General features: G+C 38.1%; 2 pseudogenes; both read right to left on the bottom strand.

The window, feature by feature from the left end:
- Positions 1 to 337: 337 nt before the first annotated feature.
- On the bottom strand, positions 338 to 16,476 carry LOC107539466 (ubiquitin-conjugating enzyme E2 L3 pseudogene; annotated as a pseudogene).
- Positions 16,477 to 16,879: 403 nt separating this feature from the next.
- The window catches only part of LOC107539467 (importin subunit alpha-1 pseudogene), a 46,095-nt pseudogene continuing 37,437 nt past the window's right edge, over positions 16,880 to 25,537 (bottom strand).

Here is a 25,537-nt window from a genome sequence, read left to right as displayed (position 1 = left end):
GCAGTGGAGAACAGCCTTCCAGCCATGCGCACTCAGGGCGTGGAGAGCAGCTGTCAGCATGCTTTATGGGAGCACTGAGGACAATTGCTCAATCCAGCCTTAAGAGATTGTCTGCTATAAAGTACACCAGGCATTGAGGTAAGCATTTTCTTTTTGAAAGCAGAACTCGAACATCTTTATAGGTTACCTAGACCACTTTTGATTGAGAAAACTGTAGAAAGTAACCGCCACGGGCAAATGCCAGGCATGTGTCAATTTTCCAGTCCTGCTTTGTGGGGTGTCTGAATGCACTGCTGAGGTCTCTGCTCACACTCGGTGGAATCAGTCATGGCAGACGTTAGTCCACAGGTAGCTTTTCCCCATATTTCTTTGTAAAAGTTCTCCTTACAGAATTTTTTATGGTCTTTAGAGCATTCTTCAGCCAAGTGAGCCCAAGGGGGTGCTCGGGTTGGGGATCTTCACCAGTGCAGTGAGGGACTGGATTACTTGGTTGGTTTTGGTTGCTGGCTTCCAGTTTTCAGTACTAATTACTGGCAGGCAGACCTGCTCCTTTTCATTGACGTTGGGGTGATAGAATTTTGTTATAAATGCGATCTTCCGTGGTTTGAATGGGTACTCTGCTGGAAAGTTGATTTTGATTCTGAAGGCCCCCTTATCATATGGACGGTTGTCAGGAACAATAAGCTCTTGCCAAGTCAATAAATTGGCTTCATCAACCTGGAGGTTACAGAAGTTTTTCATTCCACACTTGTGGATTTCTTCAAGCTCCTTCATCAGCCTCCTGTAAGCTTTTTTAATACATTAGTATATTTAATCCTCATGACAACATGAGCACTCTGTGAGACAGGCATTGTTATCTCATTTTTACAGATGAAGAAACTGAATCTCAGGGAGGTTAAATGCTTTCCCCAAAGCTTCCCAGTTAATAAATACCAAAACGAAAACTGGAACCTTGTTCTAAATAGTACTGTCTCCAATACAGCTTTGATCATATTATATAAAGATTAATAGTTAGTTATTGCTGGCTGGATAGGAATTCTTTAAGGGCAAGCCCAATCTTTTCATTACAGTGTCCCCTGTGTGTGACACCATGCCTGCCATACAATAGACTCATGGGTTCTTTGAAGAAACATTAACTTATTCAGACAATAGCTTGTTAGGTTGATCCTTGGTTTAATCGAGTGAGTTTTGAGCAAAATAGCTTTTGTCTCTTCTTTTTTTAAATCCTCCTAACAGATTTTAAGTGTGCTATACATTATCATTAACTATAGGAAGTAAGAGAAATAAGCCAGACACAGAAAGATAGGTACTGTGTGATTCCACTTATATGAGGTGCTGTATCAAAACCAGTCAAATTCATAAAATCAAAGACTGGAATGGTGGTTACCAGGGACTGCAGAGAGGGAGAAGTGGGGAATTATTGAACAACAGGCAAAAAGTTTCACTTCTGTCTCTTGTTTTTTAAATTTGTTGCATTGGAGACCCTTGCTACTTAACATTACTACAGCTACATAAAAATTTCCCATTTTTAATCATTATTTACAAGTCTCATTGAGTTGTTATTTGACTAACATTTATTAAAAACCCTAAATCAATAGCTTCTTGCATGTAAAATAATCTTTCAGAAAATAAATTTGGCTTATATAATAAAAAAGTATATAATTTCCTCATCTAAAACAATGCTATTATCTGATATAACTTGCTGATTTACTTTTTTTTTCATGGAAGTTTGAGCTTGGAGATGAAGATGGTGTTTAGCAGTTATAAAAGTTATTTAGTGAATATAAATTGTACTACAATAACACATTTTTAAAAGATCTCTCTAGTAGACAGGATCTACTAATGTAGAGAATTTAAAATGGAGATACTATTAGTATTCTGTTGAGGACCACCCTAAGCAAATTTGAACATGCAACATTTTTGGGGCTTTCTTTTTTTGTGTGTGCTTTTAAAAAAACAAAATATTTTGTATGAATAAGGGTTAGCTACTTCCCTTAAACATTGCATCCAGGTTATTGTAAAATCAAGTCTCAGAACAAGCTCTGTCATAATAGAAACATTTATTAATAGAGACAAAAATGGCTCATGTAGCCTATTCTGTAAGCTTGACGAAGTCTTAGGTGTCTGTCATTTTAGGTATTGGCTCAACACTGGACAATATCCTAGAAGTAGAACTCAGTTACTCTTTTTTTTTTTACTTTCTGCTAAGTTTAATATTCTAATTCCAAACACTCTGTTTTCTTCAGCTTGAATAAAAATGCATTATCTGATAAAACAGTAAAGTGGGCTAGGGGTTTAAAGATCACATTTGTAGTCCCATTTTTCTTTTCTAATAAGGTGTCACTTTTTTTTTTTATTGTTCAAAATATTACAGATGTCCCCTTTTTCCCCATTGGCCCCTTCCACCTTGCACCCACTCTTCCCTTACGCCTTCCCCACACTATTGTCTGTGTCCATGGGTTATGCATAGATGTGTATAAATTTTTTGGTTAATCTCTCCCCACCCACCCCCACCTTCCCTCTGAGATTCGTCAGCCTGATCCATGCTTCCATGTCACTGGATCTATTTTGTTCATCAGTTTATGATGTTCTTTAGATTCCACATACGAGTGAGATCATGTGATGTTTGTCTTTCTCTGCCTGGTTTATTTTGCTTAGCATAATACTCTCCAGGTCCCTCCATGCGGTCCCAAAGGGTACAAGATCCTTCTTCTTCACAGCTGCGTAGTATTCCAGAACTCCGGTACTCTTATAGCCAGCATTAGGCAACCAGCATCTTTCTAAACCAAAGGCAGGATACAGAATAGCTTACATACCAAGTCTTTGGCCCATTTCTAAAGGTAGAGGCTACAAAGCTTTCTGGATTCTTATGTCCTTTGTATTCATGGGTGAGGAGCGTATTTATACTATTTTAGCCAATTCATGTAAGTTGAAAATTTTTTTGTCTCAGTAATCACCATCCATTCCTAACAGGTGTCATGCTAATTAATAGCTAGCCACTAACTTAATCAATAAAAGCCATTTCTGATATGAAATACGGCTATTAGCAAAACATCTGGGTCTGATCAAAGACAAAGATAGCTAATGTGTTTGTGATCACTGCCTCTGGAGGGGAGCCTGTCCTCTCTGACAAAGTAATACCTGACTGTCCCCGGCATGGGGATTCCTGGTTAGAGTGCATAAACTGTCCACGCTGAATTATTTTTAAACAAATTACAATTACCATTAAATTTTTTTTACTATGATTAGGAATTCAGTTTCTATGAAATGGAAAATAAGAAGGGGATAAATGCAGAGAAATTAAGCTCATTTATAGTAACTGTTTCTTCTTTTTATGTAGTTGTATTTTCTTATATAGACCTAGTGCATTAATCCACAATATCATTGACTTAACAATGATGTTCCTCTGTCTGGAACCAGCTGCACGATACTGGATCGGATGCTCTGAACGGAGTGGTGAGGAAGGAGGTAGCTGCCATCCAGAGTCTAATCAGTGAAGTGACATTCTGGAAATTAATGGGCAGTATATGTCTCTGCCACAGCACTCACAATTTGGCTTATTCAAACCACTACACTTTTAATATTTGTTCAGTTTTTATTTGGGGGACAAGTTGATTATTGTGTGCAAGGGTCGGAAGATGGACAAATCTGCTTGTCAAAAATACCCTGCCTCTAAATTACTATAGCCCACTCTCTGACATCAGTCAGATCATCATTCATTGGTTTTACCCTCTTAGTAAAAAATCTAATGATCCTCTGTTGTTACTTTTAATTTTTTTATATTGACTTTTAGAGAGGAATAAAGAGATAGAAACATTGATGAGAGAGAAACATCATTGATCGGCTGCCTCCTACATGCGAGCCTGCAACCCTGGCATGTGCCTTGACAGGGAATCGAATCAGTGACTTCTTGGTTCATGGGTTGATGTTCAACCACTAAGCCACACCAGCCAGGCTATTGTGACTTTTTAAAGTCCTTTATAAGTAGCGGAGGAAAAGCAACCCTTGTATACTGTTAGTGGGAATGTAAATTGTTAGAACCATTCTGGAAAACAGTAAGGAATTTCCTCAAAAAATTCAAAATAGAACCACCATGTGGCCCAGCAATCCCACCTCTGGGTATATATGTGAAGGAAACAAGATCACTAATTCGAAGAGACATCTGCACTCCCATGTTCTTTGCAGCATTAGTCACAGTAGCCAAGTTACAGAAACATTCTAAGAGTCTGTCAACAGATGACTAGAAAAGTAAAATGTGGCATGAATACAGTAGAATATTATTCAGCCTTTAAAAAGATGGAAATCCTACCATTTGTGACAGGGGGCATGAACCCATGAACATTATGCAAAGTCAAGTAAGTCAGACACAGAGAGAGAAATACTGCATGACATTATGACATTACCTCACTTATATGTGGAATCAAAAAGAAAACATGTTCAACTCATAGTAACCGATAGTAGAATGGTGAGGAGTTGGGGAAAAGGGAATATATTGATCAAAGGGCAAAAGCATTCAGTTATAAGTTAAATAAGTTCTGAAGGCCTAATGTACAGCATGGTGACTATAGTTAATAATAATACAGGAGTGGGCAAAAGCAGGTTAAATTACCAACCATCACTACCCAAAAGAGAAATCCTAAGTAAGGATATGAAATAATAACAGTAATAATAAGACAAACAATACAAATAAATAATACAAAAATGAATGAATACAAGGATAAACTCTGTGTTTTGCATACTCACAATTGTAAACATACTTTTGCCCACCCCCATATATTGTATACTTAAAATGCGCTAAGAGAGTAGATCTTAAGTGTTCTCACTATAGAAAAAATGGTAAGTATCTGAGGTGATATGTGAATTCCCTCCACTGTATAATCATTTTACAATGTGTACATATATCAAAACAACACATTGTACACCTTAAATATATACAATATTTATTTGTCAATCATTCCTCAATAAAGCTGGAAAAAATATAAGGATGTTAAATGAAGGATGGTGAAAGAATAAAAGACTATCCTCTTAGAGCAGGCTCATGCTATGTGGCTTGCCAAAGTAAATATACCTGGTAATTGTGTTCAATATACTTCCAAACAGGAGTTCTAGGAGATACATTTTCTCTAATTCTTTATACTGTCATTGACATTTTAAGTCTCTTTTGTTTTTAATTTTTTTTTTCAATTATAGTCTACATTCAATATTATTTTGTATTAGTTTCAGGTATACAAAATAGTTAGACAATCCTATACTTTAAAATGTGTTCCCCCTGATATTTCCAGTACCCAACAGGCACCATACATAGTTATATATATTTTTAATTTATCTTTATTGTTGAAAGTACTACAGATGTCCCTTTTATTCTGGCATTGACCCCCTCCTCCCTACTCCCTTCCGCTCCACAGGCTTTCACCACACTATTGTCTATGTCCATGGGTTTTGCATATATGCATATAAGTTCTTTGGTTAATCCTTCCCATCCCCCACCCCACCCCCGAGAATCTTCAGTCTGTTCCATGCTTCTATGTCTCTGGATCTATTTTGTTCATCAGTTCATTTTGCTCATTAGATTCCACATATAAGTGAGATCATGTGATATTTGTTTTTCTCTGCCTGGCTTATTTCGCTTAGCATAATACTCTCCAGGTCCATCCCTGCTGTCTCAAAGGGTAAGAGATGCTTCCTTTTTTACAGCTGCATAGTATTCCATGGTGTGAATGTCCCACAGCTTTTTTATCCACTCATCTACTGATGGGCACTTGGGTTGTTTCCATATCTTGGCTATTGTAAATTGTGTTGCTATGAACATAGGGCTGCATATATTCTTTCTGATAAATGTTTCAGGATTCTTAGGATATATTCCTGGAAGTGGGATCACTGGGTCAAATGGCAGCTCCATTTTTAATCTTTTGAGGAAACTCCATACTTCTTTCCATAGTGGCTGCCCCAGTCTGCATCCCCACCAGCAGTGCACTAGGGTCCCCTTTCTCCACACCCTCGCCAGCACTTGTAGTTCCTTGACTTGTTGATGGAGCCATTCTGACAGGTGTGAGGTGATATCTCATTGTGGTTTTAATTTGCACCTCTCTGATGATTAGGACATTGAGCATTTTTTCATGTCTCTTGGTCATTTGTATGTCCTCTTTGGAGAAGTGTCTATTCAGGTCCCTTGCCCATTTTTTAATTGGATTGTTTGTTCCTTTTGTTAAGTTGTATGAGTACTTTATATATTTTGGAAATTAGCTCCTTATCAGATGTGTCATTGGCAAATATGTTCTATACAATGGGTTCCATTTTCATTTTGATGCTGGTTTCCTTTGCCGTGCAGAAGCTTTTTATTTTGATGTAGTCCCATTTGTTCATTTTTTCCTTTGTTTCTCTTGTCCTAGGCATAGTATCAGTGAAAATTTCGTTTTGTGGGATGTCTATTTTGCTGCTTACGTTTTCTTCCAGGATTTTTATGGTTTCACGACTTACATCTAAGCCTTTTGTCCATTTTGAGTTTATTTTTGTTTTTGGTGTAAGTTGGTGTTCTAGTTTCATTTTTTTGCATTTACCTAATTTTCCAACACCATTTATTGAAGAGACTGTCTTTACTCCATTGTATGCCCTTGCCTCCTTTGTCAAATATTAATCATAATATTGTGGGTCGATTTCTGGGTTCTCTGTTCTGTTCCATTGACCTATATGCCTGTTCTTGTGCCAGTACTAGGTTGTTTTTATTACATTGGCTTTTTAGTATAGCTTGATATCCAGTATTGTGATCCCTCCAACTTTGTTTTTCTTTCTCAAGATTTCTGAGCTATTCAGGGACTTTTTTGGTTCCATACACATTTTTGGCATGTTTGTTCTAGATCTGTGAAATATGCCTTTGGTATTTTTATAGGGATTGCATTGAAGCTATAGATTGCTTTATGTAGTATGGACATTTTAATGATGTTGATTCTACCAATCCATGAACACAGTATATTGTTCCACGTGTTTATATTTTCTATCTCTTTTTTCAACTTTCTGTAGTTTTCTGAGCACAGGTCTTTTACTCCCTTGGTTGTTTATTCCTAAGGCCCAGCTGGATGTGGCTCAGCGGTTGAGCATCGACCTAAGACCCAGGAGATTGTGGTTCGGTTCCTGGTCAGGGCACATGCCTGGGTCATGGGCTGGATCCCCAGTAAGAGAGGTGCAGGAGGCAGCCCATCAATGACTCTCTCATCATTGATGTTTCTCTCTTCCCCTTCCCTTCCTCTCTCTGAAATCAATAAAGCTATATTGAAATTTTTTAAATCAATCATTAATTACTGCTGAATAAGAGAAATTATTTTTTCTCTCTCCTACAACTTCCTTCTGTCGATTCTATAACCACACTTCAGAAGCTCTAGAATTCATGTACTTGAAACAGTCCACCAACTCTTGCATCTCTGATTTTTAAATACCCAGGGAAAATGAATAAAGACCCAGAGAAAAATAAAAGGTGAGTAACTAATACAAATTCCACTCTTTGTGTACTGCTCACTCCAAAATGTGGTCACTATAATCTAAGAAGTTAAAATAATGTGACACTTTGACCTCTAAGTCAGTCAATTTAAGACAAGAGTAGGAGTAGTCTTTTCAAGAGATTGATTGAAATCAACACTTTGGGCTCTGGTCTAAGAATAGTTGTTAAATGGTTTTAGGTTCCAGAACAATAGTTATCTATATACAAGTTATCAGTAGCTGATTGGATCCAATTATTCCTTCAGACATCTAAGAAAGACAAACCGTGGACATAAAAAGCTCTTGCTCATTTGCATGTTCATAATACCTCAGTGAATCACGGGGACTGGCACTGAGGCTCCCTGAATATTAATGCAGAGCCAACAGCTGAGCTGAAGGGCAAAGCAATATATAGAAACAAACTGCAATTTCTCTCCGGAATTCAAAATTTAACTTGATGGTGGACAGCTTTTTAAACCATCATTATTATTATTATTATTTGATCCTTTATAATAATGCTCCCCATTTCTTAGAGTTATCTAGTTGGATTGGTGCAGGATTACGGCACCCCTTTTATTTGTATTTTAAACCAGATTTAATCATGCAGTCTTCTTTTACACCAAAACCCACAAACGATGCCCCTGTACATGCTCAATATCAATGCAGCATGCACCCCAAAAAGGAAGACTCCAAGTTGTACACTGCATTCAGCTGAAGGACATTTCTATTTTTATGTGCTTTTAAAAGCTTCAAATTTGTGAGCAGTTAAAAGTTTGGACAATTAAGTACCTCTGCCTTCAGCTCTCCTCCCCATTCTGCCCTTTAATTTCTTGTAAAAACCTGTGTCTCCTGACCCCACCCTCTGTCGCAGCTCAAATGACTATTTCTGACTTGACTGCTGCCGAGAGCCACAGATTGAGGCCTCCGGAAGAAAGGCTGCAAGTGCTTCCATGAGATGCAGCAGGGTATTTGTGGAAGAATCTGTGGGAGGGAGATGTGTTCGGGGTTTGCATGTGTGATGTATTTGTAGCAATGCCATTACAGTTATTCATCCGTGATCGCAAGATGGTTTATTATAGGATTCTATTTTCCTTAGAGAAGTGGCAGATTAGAATAAACTCTCCCTGACTGGTTGCATTTCCTTTTCTTGAAGAAGGTGCTGTCTGCCAACAGAGGTTTCAGAAAACAAACAAGAGTAGATAAAACAGTATTTCTTAAAAACAGCCTCAGGTTTAGAAAATAGAGTTCTGTGCCTTACTGATTATCATGCTGTTTTGTTTTATTTGTTTTTATTAGGCTTCTAGTTCAAATGATAGTAAATAATAACAGCTATGGCTTATCTTTATTGACCATGCACTGCATCAGTCCATGTTTCTTGCATAAAAACTACCCTTAAGCCTGGCCGGCATGGCTCAGTGGTTGAGTGTCAACCTATGAACCAGGAGGTCATGGTTTGATTCCCGGTCAGGGCACAAGCCTGGGTTGTGGGCTTGATCCCCAGTGAGGGGCGTGCAGGAGGCAGCTGGTCAATGGCTCTCTCTCATCATTGCTGTTTTTATCTCTCTCTCTCTCCCCCTTCCTCTCTCTGAAATCAATAAAAACATTAAAAACAACAACAAACTACCCTTAAAGTCAGTGGCTTAAAGCACCAAACTATCATTGCTCAGATGCCTCTGGGTTGCCATGGGTTTGGCTGATGTGGGGATTGACTCAGTTTGGCATTTCTGTTGCAGGCTGTGGCAGCCAGCATGGCCTACTTCTCACTGAGTTGGCTGGAGTGACTGTTTCATTTGTCTCAATCCCCATTAGACCTGTGCATTAACCAGGTAAGATTCTGCTCATGGTTTTAGCAGAGGCACAAGGGTACGAGCAGAATATATGAGGCTTCAAGGCTTAAGCTAAGATCCAGGACACTCACTTCCTCTGTTGGTCAAAGTAAAATATCGGGAAAATATACATTATCTCTTTAGTGGGAGACCTTGAAAAGTCACATGACAAAAGGAAGGGTGAAAAATTTAAACCAAGAACACAATCTACTACCCACACTATAGCCCAGGCTCCTTTGTTCACGTTACATCATTTCATTTAATTTTCAGAGCAGTCCTATGTACTGTTATCACCATTATTTTACAAGTAAGAAACTGGGATTCAGAGAGGTTAGGTAACTTGCTTAGGACCACACTGCCAGCAGGTGATAAAGCAGTGACTGACGTCCAAACAGGTCTTAAACACTATGCAATTCTTCTCAAATGCTCCATCCTACCTGATTTCAAAGGCCATTTCTATATTTAGCAGAGAGATTATAAAAGATGTGGGATATAATGTTCAGTCATCATGATCATGATAATGAGTAAGGATAGAGCATAACGAAAATTCTGCTGGGATAACACTATTCATTTCTAAGTCAGCTCAGCCTAAACATTCATTCACTCGTGAGGCGGAATAAAGATAATGTCTTCAGCAGGGAAGAACTGAGGGCAAATTAATAAATTAAATTTCCATTTATAGTTCTTTTGTGACCAATAATTATTCCTATAACAATAAAGACACTTTTCTTTCACAACAAATAACACATAAAATTATAACTGATTCTATTCGGTAAAAAGCATGTGCAACACAAATATAGTTTTGTAGACTCTAATACCATTAATTGAAAGCCACAAATGACTATAATAATGACAGAGAACCTTAATGAATGGAAATTAATTGTTCCAGTGTCAGTAGAAATATAAGTACACTCCTAATTAAAGTATTTTCTAATTGTCTTCTTGGCAATCAACAGCCATGTAGTCTTAGAATACATTTATATTTGCATTGGTCTCTCAATTTTACATATTTTCAATTTTTGTCTAATAGTTGTTTTCAGAAACCTGAAGAAGTTTAGTTGAATCCAAAAATAAGTCTGTACCATAGGACTTAGTGCTAATTCTATACTGTTTCCATACTGTTCTTTGTTGTAGAGAATGTAGTTTAGTAAATATCACAAACTGTTAAAAGAGCATAATATTCTAAAATAAACATGAAACGACAGGGCACAATTAAACAAGATGGGCTGTGAGAGAAATCCAACCTCCATGTCACAAAATTTCTCCTGAAGGTTAAGCCGTACACAGAGACTTTATTTGGGAATAAAGTTAGCATTCATAGACATCAGAATACTAAAATATTGAAATGAATGTCTATGTGTAGCTTGTGAAATAACATACAGAATACTTGTCTTAGACACTATTACGTTTTTCAAGATTAATGGTTGCTCTGAGTCTCACACTTGGTCTACTTCCCTTACTGCACGCCAAAAACATTTCAGAATCTCATTAAATGCAGACTGGAAGTTAGGACCTTGAGAGAATTTCTGTTTGTTCTGCTGAGGAAAGTACATAGTACATAATAAAAATTCAATAATTATTTTTGAAGAATGCAGTTTTATGAGCTTTTACGCCACTAGACTCAAGCAGATCTGGCTTCTTAATAGTTGCACAGCCTCAGTCAAGTTATTTATTACTACAAAGCCCCATTTTTTTTTTTTTTTTTACCCATAAAAATGGGGATAAAAATCTACCTATGTCATAAAGTGGTTTAAAGGAGGAAATCAAAACATTTATTCATAACTAAGTTTCCCCAACCTTTATCAATTGGTAAGTTAAAATGGGAGTATATTATTAACTCATATTTTAATAATTCTAGCCCCCATTTGCTGAGGCAGAACTTCAGTCCCTTCCCTCTAGATCTCTCCCAGTTATGTGTGATGTTACCAGGGAGGGCCTCAAATGTGCTCATGAGAGGACATCTCTTGTTTCTTGACCTCAAACCCTTACACTGCTGCTCCTGGCGTGCAACAGCACTTGAGTGCATTCTCCCCTAGCTGACTGCAGCTACCACTCAGCACTCCGGGAAATGAGAATACTGTGTGCTACATTGCCATCTCTTGTTCCTGATGTTGCAGATTCTCTGAGCACCCAAAGGACATTCACTGCATTTTCTGGGGTCCTCATTGAGTTGATGCTCCCATGTATTTGATGCAAAATGGATCATCTTTGCCCTTCAGCCTATAGGACCTCTCTCTCTAAAGTTCTATTATAAATCAAGTTTATGAGCTAAGGGAGGTTAATATCTGAGATAGAAATCATGGCATTGTATACATCTGCTTAGGTAAATTCATATAAACAGAACACTTCCTAACCTTCCTAAGTGTCCTTCCCACTTTAAGATGGATTTTGGCATACATAAGAAGAAAAAACTCACTTATATCTTGCTGCCAATTACAACCCTTTAGAATGGATTACTTGGGGAGATAAGACCCTGTGTTTGGTAGGGTTTTATATACCTGGTGCATTTTGACTTACCATTAATATGGACTTCATCATCTAAAATGGCTCCTTTAAGATTTTTCTGGTCAAGGCCCCTTATAGCATCCCCTGAGATATAATTTATTTAGTCTGGAACGAGCTGTTGGCATAGGTAATTTTTGAAAGTTCCCTAGATACTCTTAATGCTCAGGGTTAAGAATCACTATTCAGAGAATCTGATGAAAACTGTTTTACCACATAAAATGTGCATTTGGTTTTATTTATAATTTTAGTAGAATGTCAGGTGTCTGTGAACAGCCTGAAATCTACTTTAAGGATAATTGACTTAGGCCCAGTAAGTTTGGTTATTTCTCCATACGAGGGAGTAGCCATGATGGGCAGACTTCTAGAAGAGATATTGATGGGGCCATATCCCAGAATGAAGTCATAATCAGCTTCGCCTAATACAGTGACATTTCCCCCCTTATTTAGCTGTATTTTCCCAATGTTTCTGGTATTAAGCTATGCTATCTTGCAGTAGGTGATTAATAAATGCTTATTGAATTACATATTACTAGTGAAATGAAGAAGAATATTTAGATACAGTAAATCAGAATGAGACTAATAAAAAGAGATTTACAAGTGCTTCATTTGGGGGACAGTAGAATGACCGGGTTTCATTGACCAGGCAATTAACATTGAAAAAAAATCTGTGTCCAAGACCTAGAGAAATGGTACTATCCTTTTTCTTTTTTTTTTTCTCATGTAATAGAGGAAAATGTCAGTGAGAAATGGTGTGGAAAGGGAGTCACAGAAACACTATGACAGAGAGAGAGAGAATATTCGCCTCTGTAAGGAAGGAGATGTATAAATAATTGTATAAGGTACTCTGGATGAGTATGAAATAAAAGTCACCTTTATAAAATATCAAAACAAAAAAGATTAGTTTAATTATTGTCAGGAAGTACACATGAAATGGAATATGGATAGAGTTTCAATTTTTTCTCAATATTACCATCTAGAGGTAGCCACTCTGAGTATGTATATATATATATATATACACACACACACACACACACACACACACACAGTTTGACATTTTCTACACTCATACATGGCCTCATCTTTTCTTTCTTAAGTGAGATAATGTCATCCATTTTAATTTGTAATTTTTTCATTTAATATACTCTTCATTGTCATTGAATGTGTTCCACAGCATCATCTTAACGGCGGCCTAGCTGCTGCACTGCATTAGCATGAGCAATACCAGAGTGAATATTCTTCTGCGTAGATCTTTGTGTACATGTTTGCTATCCAACGAAATTCTTAGATGTGCAACTCCTGGTTCCAAATAAATCAAAATGAAACTGCCAGTTTATAATCCATGCGGTACTGAGGCTAAACACTTTACAAAATGGTTATATACATTGACAATCCATCTGAACTGTGTACAGGCTTTTAAGAGAGATTCCTCCCAACATCGCATTGCAGAGAAAGTTGATCTCGTGCATAGAAGTTCAGTGTCCCTCTCATGTGCATCTGGATCGCCTTTGATAAGCCAAGGCTTCTAGTATCCAACAACAATTTTATTTTTATTTGTCCATCATCTCCAATTTGAGTATGAGTCGTTGTGGGTAGAGGCTATGTTTTCTCTATTATTGCATTCCCAATATCAAGTCTGCATTCTTCATAAATAGGCATGCAAACGATTGCTGGAGTATCAGCTAATGGTATATGAAAACAAATTTGTTCTCTCCATGCTCCAGGGCATAGAATAAGAAATTATAGTTGATGATGACAACCTGCCACCATATGACAGTGGTATCGCATAGAGTGAAAGTAACCCAGTTAAAGCAAATGTAGCAACAAAGACGACAAAAACCCACCAAAGGTAGGGGTTCTCTGTAAAGAGGCACCGTTAAGGAAAAAACACTCATACATCATGTATTCGATATAATTTAAAATGTAATAAAAACTAGTGCAGTCCACTTTCATAAATATTTTTCTATTTTATTGCGATTTGACTCTAAATAGTGCCCTTTTAAAATATTAAATCATAAACTTTTACAAAATTAATGATTAAAATTTGCAGTAAAAATAGGGACTAATCTTATAAGGCATATGCAACCTCAGTACAGGCTCTACCATTTTAGACAATAAAAACAAATAAAGTTTCCATGTAATAAGGAGCCTCAGAAAAATTTGAAAGTTTTAGTTGACAACAGTTTCTTCTGGAAAGGCCAACATTGTATTTGTATACATTTGGTTGTTCTAAGAGACACTTCTTACTTTATAAAATAGTATAAGAAGCAGCTATTTAACCTTACAAGCAAACAGCTTACACAATTTGAGGTCATATCTATTCAGGTAACAGATATCATATTTTCGCTTGGATAGAAAATATTCTACATTGTAAAAGTGTCAAGATAGTCTGAATAATTTAGATCTTTGTAACTCAGACAAACCTTGCTGGCAACACAGCGTATTTGTTTTTCAGTATTGTTTTGTGGAATATGCTACGTAGGCAATTGAAAGATGATAATCATTTTTTTTTGGAATACTGGTTTAAAAGATAATTTTGTTTTCCGCGCTTCAAAGATGTAAAGCAAAAATTCTATATAATCTGTAACTGACAGAACTGTTTTAACACGTGCCATTTTTATCTCTAGAGTATATTTATACCTTAACCTAATGCCATTTTTAAAAGAATGCCAGGCCGGTGCTGCTTCCTTTCATTGTAACATATTACCCAAATAAGAAACGAAAAAGACTAATTGGTTTCAACAATAAACACTATCACCTGCCCTCTACAGGGCTTTTCAAACTTTAACGTACATGTGAATTCCCTGGAAAATCTTACAAAAAGGGGATCTTGGTTTAGTAGTCTGGGGAGAGCCAAAGATTCAGAATCTCTAACCGGCTTCCCGTTGATGCTTCCAGATGCTCCAGGTCCGAGGCCTGCCGGTGGAGCAGCCGCCCCTGCGATTGCAACGCCCGTGACCGAGGCAGCGCGGTGAGCAACTGAAAAAAGCGTCAAAACTTTCCCTTGAGAGGGACAGATACTGATCTAGTGATTTTTAAAAAATATATACCTTTATTGATTTCAGAGAGAGGAAGGGAGAGGGAGAGAGAGAGAAACATCAATGATGAGAGAGTCATTGATCGGCTGCCTCCCGCACGCCCCCTGCTGGGGATCGAGCCCGCAACCCGGGCATAACCGCGCAGCCACGCCCGGCCTGGCTGATCTAGTGATTTTTGTTCTGTGAGTGGTTGCTTGCTTGTTTCGTTTTTCAAATTATTTGATTATTAGAAGTAAAAAAAAAAAAAATCATTTTTTTGTCTAGTAAGCAGCAACCAGGTTAAGTTGTATGTGAGGTTCAGTGAGTGACTGTATAAACCATCTTTTTTAATAACCTCAAATGAATAAATAAAGTAATGAAGCAAAAAGAAAGAGGGTATGAAGGTTAACTAGAAAAAAATAGTAAGCCCACCGATAGTTTCAAAGGCCTGATTTATCACATCCAGGAGAGCCAGGCCGAGAAGGGCGCAGGGCTAGATAGCTCAGGGGCGGCCGCGAGAGAGCGAAGGCCAACTGGCAATCTCAAGGTCTGGTTCAGCTGGAGCAAATCAAACTCCAACAGATGCAAATATTTTGCCAGTAAGTAGCTGTTTGGGGTCATGGTTTTGTTTAAAAAAATACTGAATAACAATGGAGATTGAAAAGGATAGTATTTGCTCGTCAAAATACTTTAAAATCATTTGTATCCTTCTGTGAGCCTTTTATACTATGAAAGAGAATTCCCAGGATTTCTGTTTTTGCATAATAGTTACCAAACCCATTAATTTATCAAGTTTCACTTCAAATATTCCTCTTTGGCTGTTTGACAAATAAAAGATAAGACTTTGAGGGCATGAATTACAGTTCAAGTTTGTAAATGGAATTGATAGGAACCGTGATATTCTTTCACTAAAAAAGAATGGGTTTGCAAGGTGTGTTTTATCAGCCTGGCGTGCTCTTCTTTAAGATGAAGGCTGTGGTTCTGTAGATTTTCAAGACAAAGAAGTGGTTCCAGTAAGTCTCCTTCCCAAGTGAGTAGAAAGGTCCTCATCCATGTCATCAATCATTGCATTTTTATCAATATAAAAATCATGAGATTATTGGCCAGGAGGGGAAAAGATCTACTAGGGACAAACAGCCTCTAAGAAATACTACCATGAGAAAAGTATAATGAAATAAGACTTAATCCCAGATACGTCCTGCCAGCTAAGGCATTGTTAGCCTATAGGACACATTCAGTTCTCAGTTTGGCTTTCCAAAAGCAGACCCCGAGGTGAAGCTCTGCATAAAAGTGGTTTATTAGGAAGTCTTTTTGGCAGAAAACCAAAGAAACAAACAAACAATGAAAAAACGGTAGGCAAATAGAAGTGGGGCAGGGGGGAAAAGGCCCCTCAAAAGTGTATATATCAAGCAAAGTTCCACAGAGGGTAACCCTGAATTAGTGTTCAAGTTGCTGTCCTCTGGACACAACATAGACCACACCTAGAGTTGTCTCAACCAGAGAGCAAAGAAGCTGGGGTATTTATACCCTTGCACCAGCCGGCCCGCCTCAGTAGTTAAGGATCACGGTTTGGGGGGGTCATAAATTACCAGAAACTTCTGGCTCTCCCTGTTCAGGCAAAGCAGTTCTGTGGCCTGAGTGGAGTTTTCAGACAAACACATGTCGCAGGGCGATAGGAGTGAAGGCAAACTGGGAAGCTCTGTGCACACAAATAGTAAAGGGCTGGATAGGATAGGAGCAGGATACAGACTGAAGAGGCTTTCCTTCCTTCCCAGTTATCCAAATCAAGACCATAACAGAAATGCTTTTTTTTTTTATAAAAAAAAAATAATTTAATCTTCATTTAAAGAACACTAAAAGATGTGAAATTTCACATAGAAATAAAAAACCCATTGAGAGGAGAAGCTTCATACAGTTTGTACAGTTTGGAACTGTTCAAGGATAGTTTTGTTATAAAAAGAGCTATGATAAACCACATTTAAAAAAGAGTTCTTAGTAGAGAAACAGTAAGACGAACCTGTATGAAACATAGTACACAACAAATTTATGCCTCAGCCGTACAATCTAACAGCTGAAGGTCTTGGAGTGCCATCCTTCAGAGACAATTTCTGGCACATTTTGATCTTCCTCTACTCTCCAGAGAAATACTTCTCCATGAAGTTTAATGAACCTCTGTACACAGACTCATTTTCATGGTTTTGTAGAGCTTCAGTTTTGTTCAAACATTCACATTCTTCAATCATTATACCAAGTTTCTCAGTCTCACCTTCTTTCTCAGCAGCCTGAAAGATATTTGAAATGACATCCAGGATAGCCAGAATAATTCGGGCAGCTTTTGCAGTTAAGAGGTTCATCAGTGGTTCTGTTATGCCACAGTGAACGAGGTACACAATCTGTTCAACTGCTCCACCACTTGTGGAGTTGGGTCACAGCCCATACAGCTTCCTTTTGTGTCGTAAAGCCTGCCTAAAAGAGAGCGCCAATAAATGGACTAATTCACGATTCACAGCTTGCAGTATGTGGTCCTGGCGTCCAGCTGTGATGTTGGACATTGTCCATCCATGTAGCTTCCTTCTGAATATTAGTTTTGGAGGTCGTTAGCAGGCTGGGTAAGACAGCAAGTGCGCCCACATCTATTACAACCTGAGTCTGTTCATCTGTCCCAGTGATGACATTTCCTGTGGCTTTAGCCCAGAAGTCACAATGAGCAATTCAGTAGCTCTTAGGAGTCTTACAAGTTGGGGCAGAACTTCTACTTTCATGATCATTTCAATCAGTTCATTTGGACCATCAGTAAGGTAGGAAATGGCCCATCAGCTCTCTGCTAATACTTCTGGATGATCCTGATGAAGGAAATGAACTAAAGTAGGAAGAATTTGCTCAATAGCATGTAACAGGGGTGTAGGATTCTTGTTGCCACAAAGGTTCAAAAATGTCCAGGTAAGATTACATAAATAACCACATGGTAACAATGTCATACCAGGAACTGCAAGAAAAGCCAATAATGGGTGAACTACACCATATATGAAAACCAAGTCTCAAAAAATCAGAACCATCACCTGCAATGTTTCCTAGAGCCCATACGGTTTGTTCACTGATGTGAGCATGGGGAGATGCCAACCGAGAAATGAAAGCTGGGATAGCACTTGCATCTACTACAGCACTGGCCTGTTCTGATGTCCTGGAAGCAATGTCAGTGAGGGCCAAGCAGATTCAACATGAATGCAGCTACAATCAATTCTGCCCAAGAAGGACACAAAGTATGGGATCGAACCAGCCCAGTCTATGTGGTGTATGGGTGGCTGTTTTTCCCTAGAAATCAGTTTCCTAGTAGCTTGAGTAGCTTGGAGGCGGCTTTCCAAGTTGTTGCTGTTTATGCCTTGGGCCATGTCCCCAACAGACCAATTTACAGTGCCCTGGCTGCTGCGCTTCTCCTGCAGTGAAGGAGTGTCATCAGTAAACGAGCTGACATTTCTCCTTTTGAGCATCTGGTGGCCCTTCTTAGCTTTCCTCCGCTCCACATTAACTGCTGTATGGCCTTGAGTCTGTTAAGGGGGGCAGCTGGTTGGGGGACATGGTTGTGAGAAGGGAGACAGCTCCACAGTCGGCTCAGGCTTTCGCAGGAGACAGTGAGGGGTGCACAGTCTGGGTGGTTCGGCTGCTCTGCAAACGTCCCCCATGGATCAGCCCGAAGCCGGTATCAGAAACGCTTAGTTTTTAAAACAAAATAAAATATTGCAGTATATACGACAGACATAGGTTACAATAATCATGACATATAAAGATGATCTTACAAATCAATTTTTTAAAAATCAAGTGCATAACAAAAAAGAATAAAGTATATGAAGTCATTCTCAAAAGGACTAAATATAATCAAAACAGGAAAATATGTTCGACTTCACTAATAGTCAAATTAAATATCAATTAGGTTTGTCATGTTTTCTTATTAAGTTTTGGGTGATTTTTAAAAAGAGAAATGCTTATTTTTTTAAAAATAATATTTGTGGCCTGGCCGGGCATGGCTCAGTGGTTAAGCATCGGCCTAGGATCCAGGAGATCAAGGTTCGATTCCCGGTCAGGGCACAGGCCCAGGTTGCGGGCTCCATCCCCAGCAAGGGGGGGTTCGGGAGGCAGCCGATCGATGACTCTCTCATCACTGATATTTCTATCTCTCTCTCTCTCTCCCTTTCCCTTCCTCTCTGAAATCAGTAAAGCTATATTAAAATAAATAAATAAAAATAATATTTGTATTGCTTTATTCCATCACACAAAAAATGATATTATCAAACAATAAGGAGAAAATATCCAGATATTTGCCAAATTAGTGATAGAAAACATTTACAGTTACCCTTTAATGTAACTTTGATTACCTACAGAGCTTTCTGTTGACAAGTTGTTTCTGGTCATAGGTGAGTTTCATTCCCAGCACTTTAGTGTTTGTTTTTTCTCAGAGAATGATTCTTTAATTTCTCAGGGCTACTTAGTCTAAGTCACCTACTCAATATTTCTAAAAAAGCTGCTGAGGAGCAACTTTCTCTAGTCTCAATTCCGTAACTCTTCCATTTTTGTTTCATAGTGGTTTTTAAAATTTCGTTTGCTTTGCTGTTTCCACATTTCCTTAGTTCTTCTGTTTTATTTCATTTGCTTGTTTATCTAATGCTTCTTAAAATCTCTCCTGTTATTATAGATTGTTTCTAAATTTCTTAGTTTAGTCAGAACTTTGACTTCATGTAACAAACACACAACTGAAACTTGCTTCAAAGTTTAGGTTTCTCTTCCCTCCCATACTACAAATTTACGGCCTTAAAGTGAAAAGGCTCGTGAGTACACAAAAATAATCAATTTCTAAACAGAGTGAACATTTTTATCTATCTTCCATCTATTCCATCTTCTCTTGATAATAGTTTCTCATTTTTGGCCAGGGGAGAACCTAATTTCAATCAAGTCCACCCAGAGGAAGCAGAACCAAGAGATGGAGAGAAGAAATCCTAAGACCAGAGATATTCCTGAGTTCCTGAAAAGTCATACCTGGTCTTTGCATTTTCTCCAGACTGCTCCTTATTTGCTAAGGCTAATTTTAGCTGTTTCCTGTCACTTTCAACTGAAATAATTCTAACTAAACTATACAATTAGTCGGTAGTATTATCATACTTAGGGAGCATCCTTTTCAAAATAAGTTATGAATTGAGTTCACTGAAGCCTCACAGAATGTTAGTTTTTAGAACAATGAACCCAGAATGAAGTATTGAATTTTACATGCTATACTACAGGAAGTTTTAAACTCATAAACAGTCTGCCTTAACATAGGACTAAAATCTTCAGAATGAAAATAACTCCATAAGGGAAAACAAAATTATGTATACAATGTTAGAAACTGACATTGCTTAGAGAAAAGCATGCTGACATGTCATAACAAACTATTTTCAAATCGTTTAAAGATTCCATATCAGATAGTGTTTGTTTTTGGTTGAATTGCTGTGAAATAATCCGTTAATATTCTTAATGTGAAACTGTTCTTTGAAAGCTCTAGTTTGTGCAGTTCAGCTTATCCAAAGGTAGACTGAGGCAATGCAAAGCCTCGGGCCTGGGTAATCACTTTTGAACATTGCATCGGCTAGGACTTCTAGCTTATCCTAATTAATTATTCAGTGACATTCAAATCATTTTCCCTGGCTTGTGATCAGCTAAAATACAACATCTGCCAAGCAAACCACTCAAGAAGATGAAGAACACTGCATTTTCCCAAACACTCCCTACATTATGTTGGAGCAATTTCATTAGGTCTCAGACTTTCATTTTTAAGAAACTCCAAACTCAAGTTCTCACAGCTATCGCCCGGTTGTAGCTTCACGGAGAGGGGAGAGCGTTGCAGTGCATTACAATAGGGGGGCCTAAGAAGGATAACTGGATTGAGTACTGCTGCCAGTTAATCACTTTGAGAAAATGGCCTTCACCCATAGCAGGAATAAGTGTGGCTGGCAAAAAGTTATTTCTGACTAATGCAGTCTGAAGACTTGAGGCCAAGACAACTACAGGGTAAACCCTTTATATTTGATAAATATAATCCCTCAATTTCAGATAAAGTGTAATTCGCGGTCATTTCCTCAAAATCTCTCACGTTGCCTTTTCACATGTCAAATTTGATTTCCAGTTGGAACGATAAGAAGAAAGTCTCTGCATATTATTTGAATTAGTTACGAAGCTAGCAACTGCTTCTATGCTATTTTAGTTTGAAGAGAGATGAAATTTTTCCTCAGGACATCTTGACTTAAATATATAATTGAGGCCTGTCAGAGTCCCCACAAGCCCCCGAGAAGTTTTGGGTAACTTCATCCCCTCCCCTCAAAGACACACACATACATATACATGCCACCCCTAAAGCAAGGCAGCTAGGAAGTATTCTCATATAGAACAGTGATATTTATACGACTATAATTTATTTTCTTGAATGTTCTAAAGAATCCAAAGTTCAATCTGAGTTTTAGATACGACTTAGGGATAGGAGTAATGTTAACAACAACAACAATAATAATAATTACTAACTTCTACTGAGTCTTTTCTATGTGCCAAATACTTTTGGAGCCACTTTATATGTATTACATCATTAGTATATGCCCAACATTTTTCTAAATGCTTCACATGCAAATAACTCATTTATTTTTCCTAACAGTCCGTCAAGAGGTATAATACTCTATACATATTCCTGTTTTTTAGATCAGGTAGTTGAGCCCGGCCAGCATGGCTCAGCCGTTGAGCATCGACCTAGAATCCAGGAGACTGAGGTTCGATTCCTGGTCAGGGCACATGCCTGGGTTGCGGGCTCGATCCCCGGCAGGGGGCGTGATGGAGGCAGCTGATCAATGACTCTCAACATTGATGTTTCTATCTCTCTCCCTCTCCCTTTTCTCTGAAATCAATAAAAACATTTTAAAAACAAAAACAAAACTTAAGACATAGATCAGGTAGTTGAGGCATAGTGTTTAAATGTCTTGCCCAAGATTGCACAACTAGAAAGTAGAAGACTTTAAATATCAAACCAGACAGCCTGCACCTGGAGCTTCCAGCCTAAATCACCCATTTTAACTCACAAATTCCTACACTTTTCCAAATATGGATGATTGTTGGAATCAAGTAAGTTATTTGTTTAGTGAATTCAGACAGCAGAGTAGTAGTTAAAAGCATAAACTTTTAGTCAGACATACTTTCCTACTTACTATGTTGAGTGACATTCAGTAAGTTAACTTCTTTGTGCCTTGGTTTAACAATTTTCTGTAAAATCGGAATACAAATATATCTTATGTAAGAGATTAAGGAAAAAATATGTATTTGTGTGTATGTCTGTGTGTGTTTAGGTAACATCACTTTTCTAAGCATTTATTATTTTCAGTACATGGTGTTTTTATCTATTTTGCCCTCTCTGCTTATTTCCAGGAAGAACGTAAGTCATCTTAGTAAAAAATATTAATTATATGGGCTTTCTCTGCTGAGACAAAGTTAGGAAGAGTGGAATACTAGAAAACTAGGGTCCAAGGTAGGGAGTAGAGAATGGAGAAATAGAAGGTATCACTCTGTCAAAGGAGAGATAGAGGGTCCAGCAGCAGCACCTCTGAAGAACCTATAAAAGCGCAGACTTTGACTTTTTCATGTTCAGGTTCAGAGAGTATGAAGCCATCACATGGTAACGCCAGTCAGGAGAGAGCTTCCCTGTTTCCCTCACTGGTCATCTCTCCCAACGCTTTGACAGTGGCAGAGTTTAAGGAATCTGAAGGAAGAGTAGAAATATTAGGCTGGAGAAAAGTGAAAGGAGGTTTATCTATGATGAGGTGGAAGGGTTAAACAATATTCTGGATTGGATGCTTTAAATGACAGAATAGAAACTTTGTTTCTGACTTGGATTAGCCACAGGACTTTGTGCTTCTTAAAGCTGAGAAATCAAGGGGCCTGCCCTTTTAACCTCAGTGGTAAGAGGGCCGTAGTTAACACAACAGGCTGCAGAGAAAGCGTGGTAATCAGCTGTCTAAGGATGCCCTGACTTGCAAAGATCTCTGGCTATGCCTAATTAATCATAAGATACCTTAAGTTGGACTGAATTTGCATAATCAAATGCAGAGCAAAAGGAAACAGAACTTTAGTCCTTCAAAGCAACATGAGAATCACAGTTTATGACCCCATTTCCAATGCTGAGTCAGGTCCCAAACCCAGAGCAGTCTACGATGCCACCGAAGTCTCTCCTGGGACCCCAAAAATGTGAGTGAGGACTCTGTGTCTCTTTCTAGGCTTCCCCAAGTGCCTCATACTGATTACCCTGAGTTACTAGGCGCTGAGGAAGTGAAATCCAAATATCTCAGGTACAATTGTCGCGGGTATTGATTAACACTAAGTCTTGAGGAAACCAATGTCACTGTAGTCTAGAGTAGGAATTTTCAGTGCTTATGTTTCAAAGAAATTTCAGTTGAAGTCTTTATGATTTGATATAGAAGTATGTATAAGTATTTGCGCGTGGAGGTATGTGTGCATGCAGGCCTGCTTATAAAACAGCAGGGCCTGTACGTGGATGCTTTAGGAAGTTGCAAGTAGAATCCTTTGAACCTTCTGTCTCCTGCCAAAATGATTAATAAAACATCCTTGGGGTGACTAGCAGAGATTAGAACCACCGCCAATGAATCAAAGGAAGCAGAAGTGGCCATTGTCAGCACGTCACTGTCGGTTCTTGAGTTTGGTCAGCGCAGCATGTTTATGGGATTTGGAGGACAGTAGATTACTATGATCTTAATGAGGCAGTGACTCCAACTATAGCTGCTGTTGCAGGTGTGTTTTATTAACTAGAGGAAGTCATTGTAGTTCTTGGCATTCAGTATTCATTTATTGATTTTCTGAATGCATTTTTTTTTTCCCATTTCAACACATTTAAACAACCAGAGTAGTTTGCATTCCTCCCCCGGGACAACTTTGCCTAGATTCCCTTTCTTAGCTCTACCCAGATTTTTTTTCTTCCTGTTTGTCTTAATTTCCTGCCTAAACAAAATGTTGTCTTCTTCTTCTAGGAAACGAAAGAGCAAGACGACTACTCTACAAAGGAATGGGAACATGGTTTTTAGGATATTCTTAAAGAGAAGGCTAGAAACATAACTGTGGGCAAAGGGTATGCTTCTGGCTAATTTTTAAAGCTCTGTTGAACTTGTAATTATGGTGTTCAGGTCAGCAGACATGATTGATCCTGAAATATGCTGGATGTTGGGAATGCCAACATAAATAGGGCAAAGCCAGACCTTTATCTGAGAAAGAAACCTGAATTCTGGGGAAACCATAGAGACATAAATCAATTTATTCCTTCAGCCCACAAACACTGAGTGTCTACTCTGTGCTAGGAACTGTGCTATCTGTTTGATATATAGAGGTTCAAAAAGTACACATGATTATTAACTCCTGAAACTTATTTTCTAATGGGTAAGATAGATTTTAGTGGGGGGGAAAAACACAAATAAAATTTAGAAACGTTTTTATGATAAGGTGTTAGGGAAAAAAGAAAAGCATTAATGAGAACTTCTAAGAGGGAATTTAACCCGATCTTAGAGGTGAAGGGTAGCTTCCATGTGGTGATGATGAGGAATAAAGGGTAGGGTCCTAGTTAGAGTGAATATTATTCACCGTGTCCCTGCTCCAGATAGGAGACCCATTAAAAGCCCAAGAAAGCTCAGCATGATGGAAGATCTGAAAAAGAGGCAGGAGGTAGGCATTATGAGAGACAAAGCTGAGGAAGAGGAGGTTGGGTCATGCTGGGCTTCGCCAGCCATATTAAGAATTGTGGTCTTTATCTTAATAATGTTAAACCACTGAATATTTATTTTTCAACAAGTGGCTGACATGATTATATATGAACTTTCTGGCCATATTGCAGAGCAGGGGAAAAGGTAAGAATGGGTGCAGGTAAACCAGTCGGAAGGTGATTGCCATAATCAAAGTGATAATAAGTATTCATTCTAGAGAAATGATAAGGATAGAAATAAATCAGTGGATTCGTGAAATATTTAGGAGGTAAAACTGATAAGGCAAGGATATGAAAGGTGAAGAAGGAGATTCAGCCAAGGGTGACTTCTTATTTCACGGTTTATGTGCCTGCCATTCTTCAATGGAACGCAAAAGAAGGACCATATTTTGAGGAAAAGACAAAACATTTTATTTTATTTCGAAGAGTTTATGTCATATTCAAATATAAAAGGAAGTATTTAGAGTATATGGTATGGTGGTTCCTAAAAAATTAAACACAGAATTACCACCTGATCCCATAATTCCACTGTAGCGTATAGACACAAAGAATTGCAGGCAGAGGCCTTGAACAGGTATTTGTACACCAGTGTTCATAGTAGCATTTTTTACAATAGCAAAAAGGTGGAAACAACACAAATGTCCATTGACAGATGAATGGATAAACAAAATGTGGTACATATGTGCACTAGAATATTATTCAACCTTAAAAATGAATGGAATTCCGATACATGCTACAACATAGATGAACTCTGAAAGCATTATGCTAAGTGAAACAAGACAGACACAAAAAGACAAATATTGTATTATTCCACATAGGCAAATTCATAGACACAGGAAGTAGAATGGTGGTTGCTAGGGGCTGGAGAGAAAGGGTAATAGGAGTTAGTGTTTAATGGGTATGGAGTTTCAATTTGGGAAGATGAAAAAGTTCTGGAGATGGATAGTGATGATGGT

This window comes from Miniopterus natalensis, chromosome X, assembly GCF_054644295.1.
Source record: "Miniopterus natalensis isolate mMinNat1 chromosome X, mMinNat1.hap1, whole genome shotgun sequence".
NCBI classification, from domain to species: Eukaryota; Metazoa; Chordata; class Mammalia; order Chiroptera; family Miniopteridae; genus Miniopterus; species Miniopterus natalensis.
The sequence above is the reverse complement of the archived record's forward strand: the minus strand, read 5'-3'. Positions and strand labels throughout refer to the sequence as shown.